Below are 16,261 nucleotides of genomic sequence, written 5' to 3' on the forward strand. Positions count from 1 at the left end.
CTGTTTTCCGCTGTTATACCACTTTTGGTATATGCATACTGAATTTGCTTTCCATATGCTAGGAGCTTGGTATCATCAGCAAACTTGCTGAGGAGSCACTCTGTCCCCTCATCCAGGTCACTGATGAAAAAGTTGAACAGGATGGGACCCAGTACTGAGCCCTGGGGGATGCCACTTGCCACAGGCCTCCAACTAGACTCCACACCACTGATGACGACCCTCTGAGCTCTGCCTTTCAGCCAGTTCTCAATCCACCTCACTGCCCACTTGTCTAACCCACACTTCCTGAGCTTCTCTAGGAGGATGTTCTGGGAGAGAGTGTCAAAAGCCTTGCTGAAGTCAAGGTACACAACGTCCACTGCTTCTACCCAGCCAGTCACTCCATCACAGAAGGCTATCAGATTGGTTAAGCAGGATTTTCCTGTGGTGAATCCATGCTGGCTACTCCTGATCACCTTCTTTTCCTCCATATGCCTGGAGGTGACATCCAGGATGAGCTGTTCCATCCCCTTTCCAGGGATGGAGGTGAGGCTGACCGGCCTGTAGTTACCTGGGTCTTCCTTCTTGCCCTTTTTGAAGACTGGAGTGACATTGGCTTTTTTTCCAGTCCTCAGGCACCTCTCCAGTTCACCAGGGCTTTTCAAAGATGATGGAGAGCGGCCTGGCAACAACATCCACCAGCTCCCTCAGTACCCGTGGGTGCATCCCATCCGGGCCCATGGATTTGTGGATGTCTAGCCTGCCCAAAAGGTCTCTAATCTTATACTCCTCAACCAAAGGAAAGTCTTCCCTTCTCCAGACTTTCTCCCTCACGTCCAGGCTCCGGGATTCATGAGGGCTGCCCTTAGCAGTGAAGACTGAAGCCAAGAAGGCATTCAGTAATTCTGCCTTCTCTKTATCCCTTGTCACCAGGGCCCCCACCTCATTCAGTAAAAACTCTTTGCCTCCAGTCATTAGCATCTAAAACTGCTTGCTCATAGCAAAGACAGCTGTACTCTGTCCTGCTTAATTTCTTTATGACTTTGTATTCCAAGAACCTATTGATTTTTGTTTTATTGGTATGTTTCAGTATTGCCCAGACATAAGTGATCTCTTATATTGCCAGACTTGCTAGGTCTTTGCTTTCTTGCATTTCAGATTTGCGCTGATTCTTGGCAGTTGGCTCAATATTCTCTGAAGTTTATGTGATCTGGTTCAGTGCCACAAACTTTATGGTTTTAACTCCATGTTGCCCGTGTAGATTTTATATCAGTCAACCTTCCTCCCACTCTGACTGAGCTATAGTTTCCCCCTCAAGGCTTTACTTTATATAAACAGCAGGATTCATTTGTCTGACTATAGAGACTAGGGTGATTAGCTCRGATGCAGACACCTAACTTTATAAATATGTTGGTGGCATTCACAGTATAGGTGTCTGCATGTGAGCTACATGTCTGGGCTCCCACTGCAGACAACAGGACACTTCAGGAGCACAATTTGCTTTCCTCACCATAGGGATGTGCCTTGCAATGAGATTAACTATCCGCTGCAGGTGCCTGGTTATCACTGCTGAATATAAAGGAAACCACAAGTGACTGACTCTGACTTAGATGTTTAACTTTTAAATACATAAGCTTTAGCAGATGAATCTCATCAAAAACTACCTTTAGAGTACTGATATGCTAGCCTTTCCTCAGATTCTACTTTAGCCAATATTTAAACTACAATTTCTGGGTGGAATTTTAAACCTGAGCAGCAGAGTGCTTGCTCTCAAGCAGGAAATAAACACATAGGACAACAGCACACAGGCTCCATGTGTGGCTTCCTAGCTATTCTAGGGATTTGTGCAGAACGTGAGATCCTACTTCTTGTCCCAGGTCTGTGGCAGAAAAATACCATAATCTAGACTAATTTCAGCCATAATATTTATCCTGTCCTTTTGCACTCTTCACTCTCTAATTAATCTATAATATAAACTTTTTTTGTTGATATAAGTGGTTATCTTAAGAGCAATTGATATCTTTTCACAACTGCATATTTTCACCAGAAAAAAAAATATTAGTAGGCCTTTGTGTGTGTACTGTAACTGGGAGAGAAACAATAACTTTTCTAGCAGTTGCTGGTTAATCCTAATACACCATAGGAGCTATCAGATGATGCCAAATGTTGTTTTTTTCTGCTTTGCTACTACTAACAAATGTGATTTTTAAATGATTTACAAAATTATTCCTAGTAGAGAATTTGAAAGTGCATTGTGCCTGATAAGACTAGACGGTAACACAGACATGATGTTAAGGATACAAGGCAAGTGTCCATCTGTAGACATATTAAGGGTATTCTACTCTCCAGAGAAGCAGCTCAAAACTGGAGATTGCAGTGCCTAATCACTTACAAATACAGATGGAATCATGARCAGAAATTTTGCTCTTGGTATTACTGTAAGCAAAATAAATAATCAGTAGCATAGCAGTGATAATACCACAGTCATCACAACAAAATTTTTCAGTATTTCTGCCTTCTCAGTGTGCAAACTAATTACATGATTAGATAAGGAAAAAGAACCAGCTCTCCAATACATCTGACAAAAACATGCACTGCGTATTCACTTAGGATCTTTGTGTGTATCACTCCTTTATTTCTGAAATTCTATAAGCTTACTATTCTTACTAGTCTSTTTTTAAAAAGAATACTTCACAAGAATACCAAAAAAAAATGAGATCTGAAAATTTGTAGTTTAACGTGTAGTACATAAGCCATAAAACGAGGATATGAAATGAARGTCATTAAGAGTAAGTGATCTGAAGTCCATTAAAGAACAAGGATTTCATAATATGTATCATGTATAGTATGTAATTTCATAACATGTATCAGTCAGCGCAAAAATGTMTGTGAAGAATTTCAGAACAGAGGATTATTGGACTCCTAATGGTAGAAAATAGCCTTTGATTTTCCACAGCACAGCAAGTTGCAGTTGTTGATTCCACGGCTGAGTAATTTCATTACCGAAAGTCTGGCTGGCCAAAGAGATCTATAAATACACATAAAGGATTTTGAGGGTAGAATACATGAGGAGTAAGTCATTAACATGTCTATAAACTGGGAAAAGGTTCAATGAATCAGCTTCAAAATGCTTCYGTAAGTTTATTTATTTATTTATTTATGATCCAGCCTGACAAAAGTTCAAAGTTCACTTGTCTACAGGTCTTAGGTTACGTATATGGAAGAYCTTGGACACTTCAGAATCAGCCCACAGCTTGCGCCTACATCAGAGATTTGCTTAAAAATTGTGCTATTTGCTTTTTACTAAATACTTACTCAGTTATGTTCTTTTTTTAATTATTATATGGGAGTCTGGAGTCTGTAGGATGCATTCTGCTAATATCTTCAAGGCCTTTATCAATCACGAGGACTAGAAACTTGCTTAAAAAGACAAAAAAATGAGACTGTCATGTAAACTTTAGATTCAAGCTCTCAAGAAGGAAAACACCTTGTTGTATCATAATAGTCATATTAAGTTTATTAGGATTTGTCCAGATTGGAGTTTTACTACAAGTAGGCAGATTTTGAAACTGCTGGAGCATGACCTTCAGGTGCACTTAGTGTTACAACCCTTGTCAGCTTTAAATCGAAACAGGGATCCTCAGCACATCTGGAAATCAGACGGCAGCTAAGACTGCAGGAGTCCACACATACTTTAATTTGAAGGTTTGACATACTTAGAGAGTAATTTGGCAGTACATGTGTTGATTTTGACTTTACAACTGTATTTGTAAATATTATTTATTTATAATTACATGAGCAAATTATGGTTCCTAGAAATACTTTGAACAATCTGTGCCAAATTTTGAAATATATCTACGTATTAAACCTCTGATTTTTACGGGTTTCTGAGGACACCTGATCTTCAATACAACTCTAATATTCAACCAATGAGATTAGCTTACTACCACGCATACTAAGATGAATGTTTGGCAAAGGCAAGACCAAAAGCTTATTTTATTTGTTACAATAATGCCCCCTTAAGCTAGTCTGACAATGCAAAACATCTACAAAGTGTAGGGAAATGAAGTCTGCGCTCCTTAAAAGCCCTATTATTCTGCTATTTTGCAATAAAAGCATCTTACTATAAGAGGAAATCTTAGCTTAAGAATGTAATTGAGAAAAAAAAGTATCTTCATGAGATCTTAAGAGAACTCTATGCAACTGTGTCATTTTATCTTTATTATCAAATTTTATCTTTATTCTCAGATAAAATATGAAATTATGTATTAAACATGTCACAGAATTTGTTTTGAATTCTACTTGTGTATGCACTCTACCTCTAGGCAGGTTCTCTCTTATTCTGAAAGATCAGACTGAAGCTTTTCTTTCTTCCATCCCATTCTCAGTGAATTATCAGGAAAGCAGTTGCTCAATAGCATATTTTAATTTGGAGTAAATATAGCCTGTGTAGGATTCCTTTCATGAAATGAGAGGAAAAAATTAGCTCTGTATATGGAAAGATATTCTATAAGGATCCAATTAGATATCAAGTATAGAATTAACACTGGATAGCAACATTTCTGTGGACAAAATGACAGGAGACTATACATATTCATGAGATGTAATACATAATAATCCGTAAGGTTTAAATTAGAAGCAGTGCTTTTTTTATTTGTCTGAATGGTTCAAAATAGCTGCAGAATTGTGATTGCTGCAGCTGCTATGGGCTCTGTGAGGGAATCAGACCCCGACTCAGAATTTTGTGTCCAAGAAGTTTGGCACTGACTATCCTATCCATACCTTTGACATGGAAACCAATATGAAATGGTAGTGATAAGAATATATAGCAACAAATGATTCACATATTYTCCTCTTGCCCTTCTGATAATGCATTTATATAGCATTTTATRTTTTCAAAGAGCTGGATAAGTATCAGTAAATTAATTCTCAAGATCAGGAAGTGTTTCCACTTTATTTGACAAGCAGGGGAAAAACACTAATAGTGAATCACTGATCTAAGTCCTGCCAAATCTCATGCACTGCATGTGAGATTTACTCATTTGGTTCCCTCTTCATTCTCCCCTGCTGTGGTACTTCTAGGTTATGTGCTTGCTATACAGCTATATCAACCATGTTCTTGTATGGTCTTCACCAATGGGACTTTAGATCCCTCTACCAGCTGCACCTTCGGTCTAGGGACAGGTGAGCTGTTCTATTCTGCAGCTGTAGGTCGCTCCCCAGAAGGACCCTGTGCTGCAAGGAGCCCTTTCAGAAGCCAGACCCCTCAGCTGTAGATTAACTCAGCATCATGATTGGCATGCAGGCTTTCCTCATCTTGCAATGTGACACCCAGGCCTACTCCCCCAACTCAGATCCAGGGGACACACGGACAGCCCTGCCATGTGGTATGATGCAATTACATGACTGAACACAGGAAACTCACATATGGTGAGTTCTGATCCCATGATCAGAAGAAACATTAGACATACCTGGCCTGMAAAATTTACCATCATGTGAAAAATTCCAAAACTATTTTACCTAAGCGGTGTTTAAAGCCATTGGAGCCCTACTGTAGGTCGTGTTGCAGGCAGCCTAAGTTAGCTTTAAARCCCTCTGAAAATGGCTTATAAAGGTTCAGTAATAGAAGTTCAAGCCAAAGCTTTGTCTATACAACAGCTGCAACCATGTTTAAAATTGAGAAAGCATCCCCCTCAAGTACACTAGATTTAAAWATATATATATTAGTAGGATCTACATCTACAATGAAGTCTCTTGAGCTTTGTCGTAGTCCTATGCTGAGTCCACTAGAGGCCACCATATCTCTGTACTAACAAGTAGAGATGTTGAGAACAAATATAGTATACAATGTTTTGGGGAGATTTCAAAGTATTCCCATTCATTTAAGCATGTTAAAACTTTACATTAATGTAAAATGTTTATGTTAATACTACATATTGGTGCACTATACACTTCTTCTATCCAAATATATTTTTAACAATTAATATATTTTCTAAGACAATGATCAAGCAGGATAATGTCGTCTCTACAATTCTTAGAGAGGGTAAGATTTATTCCAGTAATGGAGAACTGTGCACATTGGTCTTACTAGCAAATATGCAGTCTACCTTGTTGCTGAGATAACCCCTCAGTCTCTCTCATCTCCAGGCTCTGAGATTCTTCAGGGCTGGCCTTAAGTAGTAAAGACTGAAGCAAAGAAGGCAGTAAATCTGCCTCCTCTGTATCGTTCATCACCAGGGCATCCACCCCATTCAGCACCAGACCCACATTTTCCCTAGTCTTTCTTTTGCTACTGATGTGCTTGAAGAAGCCCTTCTCCTTGCCCTTGACATCCCTTGCCAGATTCAATTCTAGATGGGCCTTAGCCTTCCCCATCTCATCCCTGCATACTCTGACAACATTCCTGTATTCCTCCCAAGTGGAATTCCTCCCTTTTTCTACATTCTGTATACTTTCTTCTGTTTGAGTTTTGCCAGGAGCTCCTTGCTCATCCATGCAGGTCTCCTGCCCTCTTTGCTTGACTTCTTACTCATAGAGATGGACTGATCTTGAGCTTGGAGGAAGTGATGCTTGAATATTAACCAACTGTTTTGGACCCCCTTTCCTTCTAGGGTCCTAACCTCCTGAGTTTGCTCTCCTGAAGTCCAGGATTGCAATCCTACTTATTGCCCCACTTCCTCCTCGCAAGATCCTGAACTCCACCATCTCATGGTCACTGCAGACAAGGCTACTCCCAACCTTCACATCTCTAACCAGTCCTTTGTTAGTACAAGGTCCAGCAGCACACCTCTCCTCGTAGGCTTCTCCATCATCTATGTCAAAAAGTTATCATTGATGCTCTGAGGAACCTCCTGGATTGTTTGTGCCTAGCTGTGTTGTTTTTCCAGCAGATGTCAGGATGGTTGAAGTCCTCCATGAGAACCAGGGCCTGTGATTGTGAGGCTACTTCAAGTTGTTTGTAGAAGGCCTCATCAACTTCCTGGTCAGGTGGCCTGTAGTAGACACCTACAACAGTGTCCCCCATGTTAGCCTACCCTTTAATCCTTACCTATAAGCTCTCGACTCACAGCTTCATTCACTCCTAGGCAGAGCTCGATACACTCCAGTTGCTCTCTCACGTAATGAGCAACTCCACTACCTCGCCTTCCTGGCCTGTCTTTCCTAAAAAGCACCTAGCCATCCATGATAGTATTCCAATAGGATCTACATTGTAGAAATGTATTGCTACTGCATACTAATATCATCATTTCACTGCAGCTAAAAGGATTGCAAGCTCAGATATGATGAACTGTCCTGAGAATTTCATTTCCAATCAGAATAGTCTGTGTTCCTCTTTTATTTCAAATTAAAGCTGTTTGACCGTAGCTCTAGCTCTTCCTAGCACTTCCTGCAATCATTCAAAACAACAAAATCGAAAGTTTGCATTAGCTGATAAACTTGCAAAAATAAAAGTAATTTAAATAAAACATTATGGATTATATAGATATAAAAATTCTTTTCTAGGTCCCCAGAGAACTACCATACCAAATTAGGCTATACCACTTAGATACTGTGTCATCTGGTCCCGTATGTGATCRCCAGCAATAAGGAAGGTATTACACAACAACATGAAAAGGATAAATGTCTTCGTAACAATGAGTCATTAATAGTTGCCTCAGGTCCTGAAACATTAATTCAATTTTTAAATTCTTGTCCACATAAACATTTTGCACTTTTCAGCTAGGCTGTTTGATTCAGTGWCATCTAGCAGCAAAAAAATCATATAATATTTACTGATAATCACTCTTCTCTGACCTTATTCCAGTTTTATCTGTTGCTGATATATAACTCCATCAATGCCTGTGTAAATGATATGGAAACTTTTCTTTTGAGAGCCTCTGAAGTTCACGAATGAAGACAGTTTTCTCTCTTTGACATATAATAAGATTCTTTCACTGCCTGGCTTTATGCAAATTCAAAGACACAGTACAATAGTAATTGAACTCAGCATCTTCCTTCACATACCTGTCACCTCACCTCTTTTATTTGTGACTAACTGTTCCTACCACCCACACTTTCTAAGTTGGGTATGATTTGTTTATTCCTTTTTTGAACCACTTCCTCTTCACCATCTTCATTAAAATCGTATTTCTTATTCTCAGCTTCATGGCCCTGCAGGATGCCCCATTAGATTTCTTTTTCGTTTCTTCTTAGTTCCGCTAACCATCTCAGTTCTTTTATGTCTTCTTATTCTCACAATTCAAATGTCATTACTGGATCGTAAAGAAGAAACTCCCTCAGCCAGCCATGTCCTTTCTCTGATGACCCATACCATTTAGACTTCTGGCTAACAGCATCGGAAAAACATCTGGATTTAGAAATGTTTTTCAAATTGCATGCATGGTCAGTCAGACACATGTAYAGGCAATAATATATCAATTGATGTTTTATGTGGCTACAGATATTTTAGGAACAGCAAATCACCCATGAATTTTTTGATGCTGTGCTTGACATTTCATGTTATTGTCACTAGTTCTGGAGGAGGTAAGATGGTGAAGGAGAGTGAAACCTACTGTCAGTATTTTTCCTGTGAAGATTTGTGACATCCTTACTGTTAACTGTCTTCAAACATTCTCAATTTTGAGATAATTGCTCTACTATGCACAGTGTGCTGAAAGGAATGTTACAGCTTTAGGTGGATTTGATCAATGATCATGAAACTCAGAAACATGTTTTTTGTACTTTGTGATGGATTCAGACTTACTGTTCTTTAAATTTCCTTGCCATAGAATCTATGGTAACATTGGGCTTTCACTGCCAAATTCTCTTCTGAGCTCTCATCAGAATCAGAAAGGCCCACCTGTGCAGTGGACCTTAGTTCAATAGATTCTGAATGYGTGGGGTGTGCTCCTGCCTGTTTACTGACCTGCTGGATTAGTTGCCTCTAAATCTCTTATTCTGTTATCTGACATGAAGCTTCATTGTCAGAGTCTGTGTTGGCCGCACAAAATGGCTTAAGAACAATCTAAAATTGTAGGATTTTATAATAATTCATTTTTTCAACTTGAAGTAATTTTATATTTGTTTCTAGGAAAGCAACAAATATATTCTACAAAGAAGCAATAAAATACTTATCTCAAGAACTACCTAAATATGTTACATTATAGAACACAGTATTTGAAGCAGAAGTGAAGCTGCTGTGTAATGCTCTGTAGTAAAGTTATACACAGTAAGTTAAGGTTATCTGGTCTAAGTTATGATGGAAGAAGACCAGCCTGCTCTCTTCAGTCATCTCAAGAGGCTGAGACTGCTGTGTGCAGCTGCTTCTATTCTGATCCTAAGTGGGCAGCAGAGAAACAGGAGCAGCGAGAATTATAACCTGAGGTCCCTGGGACCCTATACCAGTACTGTAGTAGTGTAGACAAATATGGGCTGGGCAAGGACTAAAAAGACAGAAAAGCTTATGCAAGGCACACTTGAAGATGGCAAATGCAGACAGGTCACTCCAGCCTTGGATGTCTTCAGAAGCATTCTAACAGACCAGTGAAGACATAGCTAATGATGTATCACTCAGACACTTTTGTATCTTCATCGTGTGAAGCCCAAATAGCAACTCATGCAGCTGCAGAGCACTGTACCTGCACTATACATCTATTAGCAATTCAAAACATCAGTTTGCAAGCTCGGAGTCCAGCCACATGGGAGCCACTGCACATATTCCTTGGCCTTTGTTTTATTTTAAGTAAATCCTCAGTAAGTGTTTGGTTTCCTCTTATGTTGATAATCCACAAACAGTTTTTGCAACAACTGAAGAGTTAACAACAAAACTGCATGAGAGGCATTACTCAGAGCTGTGTGCAGCCATAATGCAGGTCTGGAGAAGAGGAGGAGGGCTCTGAAGCCTCACCTCTGTGAAGCGACATGCAGCACATGCCACACCAGGCAGTAAAGCTGCAGCTAAAACCCTCTTATGCTCCCCCGGGAGAACCACCTTCCCAAGAAATTCACTCCAACCTGGAACCKGCTCCATCAGGCAAAATGAGAAGCAGGAATGGAAAGAGGCATTAACTCAATGACTTCAGTAGCAATGTCATTACTTCAAGGGATCAAGATTCTAGCCTTTGCATTCAGCTATGGGAGTGCCTCTCCTGAAATGCTTTGGAGAGGTCTGGTAATCATTTTCAATAGCCCTTAATGAGATAAATAAATCCTAAAAACCCATTGCTTCYTAGAACTGCGTGCTTAAGCTAATCTTCCTGACTCACGTAAGTGAAGATTAAGCAGTATGGTAAAAAGCAGCTAATGGCTCAGGAGTTTTTCTTTCTCTTCCTGGTTACAATTATATTTACAGATAATAAAATAATCTTATTTATCATCTATAATGATGTGTGAGTACATATGGAAGCTGGAGACATTCAGGAAACAGCAAAATGGCTATTAACACTATATACACTTTCTGTGTATATAGTAGAAAGAGATAACGTGTCCCAGAACAGGAGTTTAATGAACTTATTTAGTGAAATATGACATTTAAGGGACAGAGAAGTGAGAATGATGGGTTTCATATGGCTAATTGCTTAAATAATGTGAAAATTACATGAGTAAACTGTGCAGAGGCGATGAGAGTAAATGACTTTTTCTTCTCTAGCATGTTAATGAAAAGCTTGCCAGTTATTTGGAGCTAGTGTGTTAAACTTTGTTGTAATGGTTGGTGAGAAGCAAGAACTACTCAGTGTGTTACATTACATCTATTATTGCATTCTGAATTCTTTCACATAGACAAAAGTGCGTGCCTAAAAAAGAGATTGAATTCATGCTTATCATATGCAGAAGTAGAGTGGATATCTTTCTGGGAAATGAAGAGTAAATTATATTTCCACATAAATCACGGGGAATTTTTCTTTTTACTTCAGTGAAGCAATCCAAAGATATTAAGAGATGAAGAAAATTAGCATAATCAGCTCATGTTGTTTAATCCTCCTAGTCCAACCCAGGAATATTCTCTATATGTTATTGGTTAACACTTTTATCCAGGCTAGGTTTATATGACCTGTAATTTCCCTATTCCACTGACTGTTGTAACTATCAGATGGCTCACAATGTACATCTTGGATTTTGTAGAAAGATGCATTACATTTAATTTGTATTTTAAAATTATAATTATAATATATTAAGTGCAATGGAGAAAGGAGAGCACAGAAGGATGTGAGAGATACAAAATAAAGTGCTTTCCAATTTGACTGTTTATATGTGCATAATATGTATATATTTTTGATTCCTTAAGAAAGCTGCCAAAATTTGGTACTGACAGGAGAGAGGACCAGGATGGAGCTCAGTAATGGATGACAGACTGAAGGACACAACAGAAGAAGAAGGGCTTGTTGTAAGAGATTAATCAGAAAACTAAAGGTCCTCTCGAAAGCCATACTGTTTCTTTCAAACAGCATGAGCACTGAAGGCTCAGAACTACCACAGGTAAGAAAATCAGTTTCTGTTAAGCAAATATTTATACCTCACTTTAGTAGTGCTTGGCACCTGTCATTTTAATGTTTAATTCTATGTGGTCAGAACCATGACTAATACAGAAATCCTTTGGGACTTCATTTCAAATATTAGAGCTATTTGTCTATTCAGTCTGTACCTAAACTTCCACTGATCAAGGTGAAATCTACATACAGCCTAGATCTGAAATGAATGGGATATGCATTGTTGACAGAGCATGCAGTGATTCCACATTATCGTTTGAACAGAATCTTGACATGAATGAATATTATTAATGAAATGCTCTCTGTTACAGTGGAAAAAGCATGTTAAATAAGTTGTTTTCATCGTTTTCATAGATGAAGAAAATCAAACACTTAGAAATAATTCAGATACTTCTGCTTGATGTTGTGTCACTAAACAGAAATAATGCCAATTCTGTAATAGCTTTTCCTGTTTGTCATGGACTCAGATAGAGTAAATCAGTTTCTTCAACTCCACTGCCTCAACAATATGACAATTGCTGACAATTTAGCCTTATGGCCTAATGCTGTTCCAATACACAAAATCTGCATGTTATTCCAACGCACAAAATCATAAAGAGGAAGAAGTAAAACTTAGTTTAGTGTATGTTGCCAGTTGCAGGGATAAACATCCTGACAACTAGAAATGGAAACATGATAAAATTTGACAACATGACCTGGCTGCAAAAAGATTGGATGATTTTAAATGGTTCTGAGAATACTGAACAAGGATGAAACCATCTACCAACAGTGTAGGTAGTCTTTGTATAACTGACTTCAGGCAATGGCAGTAATTATTTTGTGCTTTCTAGAGATTAATGTGGCTTTAGAAGTTGCAGAATACACACACGTAAACCTATGAATCATTTTTCAGCAGCACATTTATATTCTTGCAGATGTTATCTTTTAACACAAGAAGAAAAACATTGCAGTCAAATTCTATTTTTAAACTGACTTTGAAAAAAAAGGCAAAGTGCTACAAAAAATCTGCAGCAAAGAGACAGAATAATAATGGCATGGGCCACTCAGTCCCTGACAGGCAAAAATGTTACTCTAAGGTCTAACATATCCCYGCTCTTTCCATGGCTTTCTTTTCCACCTCCTGCAGTCACCAACAGCGTGTGTGTTTAAGACTTCACAGAGCCATGTTGCCAGGAGATGAAAGAAGGGAGCACACATTTCACCCATGGCACAGATGTCAGTCAGATCCAGCTGATCAAAAAACGGCACCCAAGTGGCCTGAACCAAATCTTGCTAAAGCAGCGCAAGCACTCCACATTGTCTCCTTCCGCTTGGAAGGGTATCAAGGGGTGGCTGAACAGAGAGAGCGTTGCTCATACAGAGCAGCATTACAGGCACCCTGGACAAAACATCTGTAAACAGTGGCAGAGGGTATTCAGGAGCCAGAGTTGCTCCTGGACCTTCACAACTTGAAAAGGTTTCCCACGGTACTGATGAGTAGGGAGCAAGTCCTATTTAATCAGTCTCTGGGTAGGAGCCAAAAATTTGGCTCTCAAAAAGGAAAATGTGCATTTTTTTTCACTGACAGTGCAAATAAAGATTATTTTATAAGAATTGCCATGCCAGATAAATTTTCCATACATGATATCTGAAGACTAATTTTTATCTGGGGAATCTAATTCTGGGTAACATGAGGCTATAATTACAGGACTATGTCCTCAGAAGCAGTACCAGCACAAGGCTTGTGCAGAAACATTTGAATTGAACTGAAGAATTATCCAGCTGAAAAAAAGGAAACATTTTTTATTCCTTTTCTTTTTTCCCAGCAGAATCCCTTTCCCAGCTCAGTTCATCATGAAACCAATGCTGTGTAGCTTAATGCAATATAATACATCGTAGTAGTATAGTACAAATTTTAGAATGGAAAAACTACATCTACATCGGGGTGTAGATATTAATTATGAAAGTCAGTCAATAAACTGACGCAAGTTATTAAAATAAGCATTCATAGCAATTTTGCTTCAGTTCATCACCAACCACTACTACTAGAAACAGCAACATGCTAAGTTACTTGAAATTAATATTGAACATCCGTCTTCTTGCTATACTAGGTAAAAAGCATCAAGAGTATTCCTTTTAGCTATTTCTCTACCCTGCTGTTATAAAAACCATCAATGGCAGAATTTCCACAGCTCCCTAGGAGGCTCATCTCAGTGCTAAGCTGCCTTTATAGTTAGGAAGCTTTCTGTAAAATTTAATTGAAAAATCCTTAACTGCTTATTAGGCCATCCTCTTCTTGTCCTGCTGTCAAAGGTTATGCAAAAAACATGATCATTAACTCTCTTTCCTAAAAAAAATCACCTGTTATTTTAGGCAAAATAATGCCATCATTTATTTATTTATGGGTACATTTGGTCCTGGAGGTTGAATGCTTATAACTAAAAGAGATAAAATTTATCTTTAACATGAAATAATGGGGAAGAGAGTGTTAGGCTTCTCCTCCAGTCTCATATATAACTGCAACTTCCAACTTTTCTGTAAACTTGTTGGAAAGCTGGAATATATTCAAATAAGCAGAAGAAATATATAATTCCTATTTCCTTTCTATGTATACTTTTAAATACTGTCAAGTTTAAAGCTTCTGTTTCATTCCATGTTCCTGACAATTCTAGCTGCTCAGAGTATGCATATGGAGATGAGGTCAGCAAAAGTTTTATTAGTAAGACTAGGATAACTGAAGGTAAAAACAATACATCCATTTATCTAATCACTTTTCCCTCCTTGCAGTAGATCATATTTTTGTTTTTATTAGCCTTTTTTCCCCAAAAATCTTACCTTGTTCTTTAGCTCAACTATAAGGAAAATGATTGTATAGACCGGAGATTTTGTACAGCATTAGCATTTGAGTCCACCCTAAGCAACGATGGAAAATTGCACTTTCTACAGGGATCAGTTTTCTATCTGGTCCTACTCAGTAAATGCATGGAGCCCCTGGATGATCTAGCAGTACATAGGAAGTGGTACATGGTTCCCTCTATGCCCTCACATACAGTCGCTACAGTGGCCTAGTAAGCAAAATTCATAACTGAAATGTAGATGACCGAGCCTACTAGATCCAAAACAAAAATTATACTAGTGGCAGAGAGGAACATTTTGAGTTAGTTGTCTCTTGAAAATGCATGTTCACAGTTAAGCCAATTCTGAATGTAAGACCCTTGAATTCCTCATTAGCACCAACTTCTCATATAGCTATATGAACATTAATGCTACCACCTTCATATATACAGAATTTTTGTTCTGTCCTGGTGGACAATGTTTGGCTTCAGCTAATCGCACTTTTATGACATCTCARCTGGACTACAGCAATACAACATGTCTGGCCATAGAGCTTTTGATAAATGTAATATATGCCACATCTCTTCAGAACACTGTCCTTTGCTCCCTATGCCAGTTTCCCTTACAATATTTAATTAAGTTCAAAATCTCTGTCCTTACCTTTACGGGAACCAGTAACCTTAGCCCAGGATATCTGAAAGATTAGCTAAAGGCTATGAATGAAAATCATAGCCAACAATTTCAGTTCTCTAGTGAAGTGGAATATATTACAGTCAGAATAAAATTCCTCTATCTGGAAAGTTATGTTTCTTGCAGTGCTGGACCAAAACTGTGAAATGATCTCCCACAAGTAAAAGACCTTAKGAGCATCATGACATTTTGCTTTGAGTGCTAAATGTATTTCTTTGACTTCATCTTCTCTATGAACACAGAATATTCCCACACTGAGTAGTACCAAGTCAGTGAATAGTTTGGAACTTTGTAGAACCTGAAAGTTCACCCCCTACTGGAAAGCAAGTACTTTGCTTTGCTTGGCACTTCTAGTCAACTCAAAAATGAGTTGATAAATTAAAAGCCTTATCCGGTTACCAGGTTACCAACAGCTGGAATGATAGGCAGAATTTCTCTGCTTCTAAGGAAGTAAAAGGACTGTTTGTCATTCTGCAAAGTATTCAGAAATTGCCAGTCCTTGGTAGCTGTGAAGGGGAAGTGCCAAACTGTAAAGCAATAGCTACATTCATTTTGTGGTTTTTCTTGCTCTTACCCATGCTGAAGTTATGGAAGGAAAGAGGAAAATAGTAATAATAGAGCAAATCAAAGAATTAATAGCAGATTATAGTTCACTATAATTTCATAACCCAAGAAAAAACATCTGCCCATCATGAGTGTAGGTGCAGGATCAGAAAGCCTGGAGTTGGGAGGAGGTGTCCAGTAATATTTGTAACCTCATGTGTGTGGGATGCTTGTGTGTGTTTTTTCAGAACTGTGCTATTACCAAGGCAGACACAGGTGCAAGAATGGCACCGTGCTACGTCACTTGAGAGCGCGTCCCAATCAGGATGCCAGTGGGGTCAGAGGGTTTTGACTTCCCGAGCACTGCTCTTCCCCAGCTCATCTGCAGCTATATATTCCTGCAAATGTTGTTATCTTTTGTTATCTTATGGTTTAACCATTACAAGGATAATTAAGATGATGTTAACATTTCAAATCTTGACCGTGAATTATTTTATTCTTAAAACCACTGTCAAGCTTGCCTTCCTCCCACAAAACATGTCTGCCATCTTCTGGCCAACTCACCATGCATCTAGAGGCTAGCTGGAAATATGCTTTGGAGTGTCTGTACTGAATGTGCTTTTCGGGTTGTTAAAGGAATCAACCGAATAAGCTGGCTGAAATTAAACTTTGTTTTGGGATGACATGTTTCACTGACCACAGAGGAATTTAGCTTTCAAGTTGTGCAAAACTCCTCTCTCTTGCTTCGTAAGGATTTGCACGAACTTTTC

At 38.7% G+C, this 16,261-nt stretch overlaps 1 long non-coding RNA gene across 1 annotated transcript in view; it reads left to right on the forward strand.

Moving 5' to 3' along the window:
• LOC146602048 (uncharacterized) overlaps positions 1–15,966 on the forward strand; it is a 25,086-nt gene extending 9,120 nt beyond the window's left edge. Inside the window, exons 3-4 of the long non-coding RNA XR_014898312.1 lie at positions 11,243–11,433; positions 15,740–15,966. This is a non-coding gene — a long non-coding RNA (uncharacterized LOC146602048). The remainder of the gene's footprint in view (positions 1–11,242; positions 11,434–15,739) is intronic.
• The last annotated feature ends 295 nt before the right edge of the window (positions 15,967–16,261 follow it).

This window comes from Rhea americana, unplaced genomic scaffold (genome assembly GCF_003343005.1).
Source record: "Rhea americana isolate MKP2758 unplaced genomic scaffold, rheAme1 scaffold_0, whole genome shotgun sequence".
Taxonomy (NCBI): Eukaryota; Metazoa; Chordata; class Aves; order Rheiformes; family Rheidae; genus Rhea; species Rhea americana.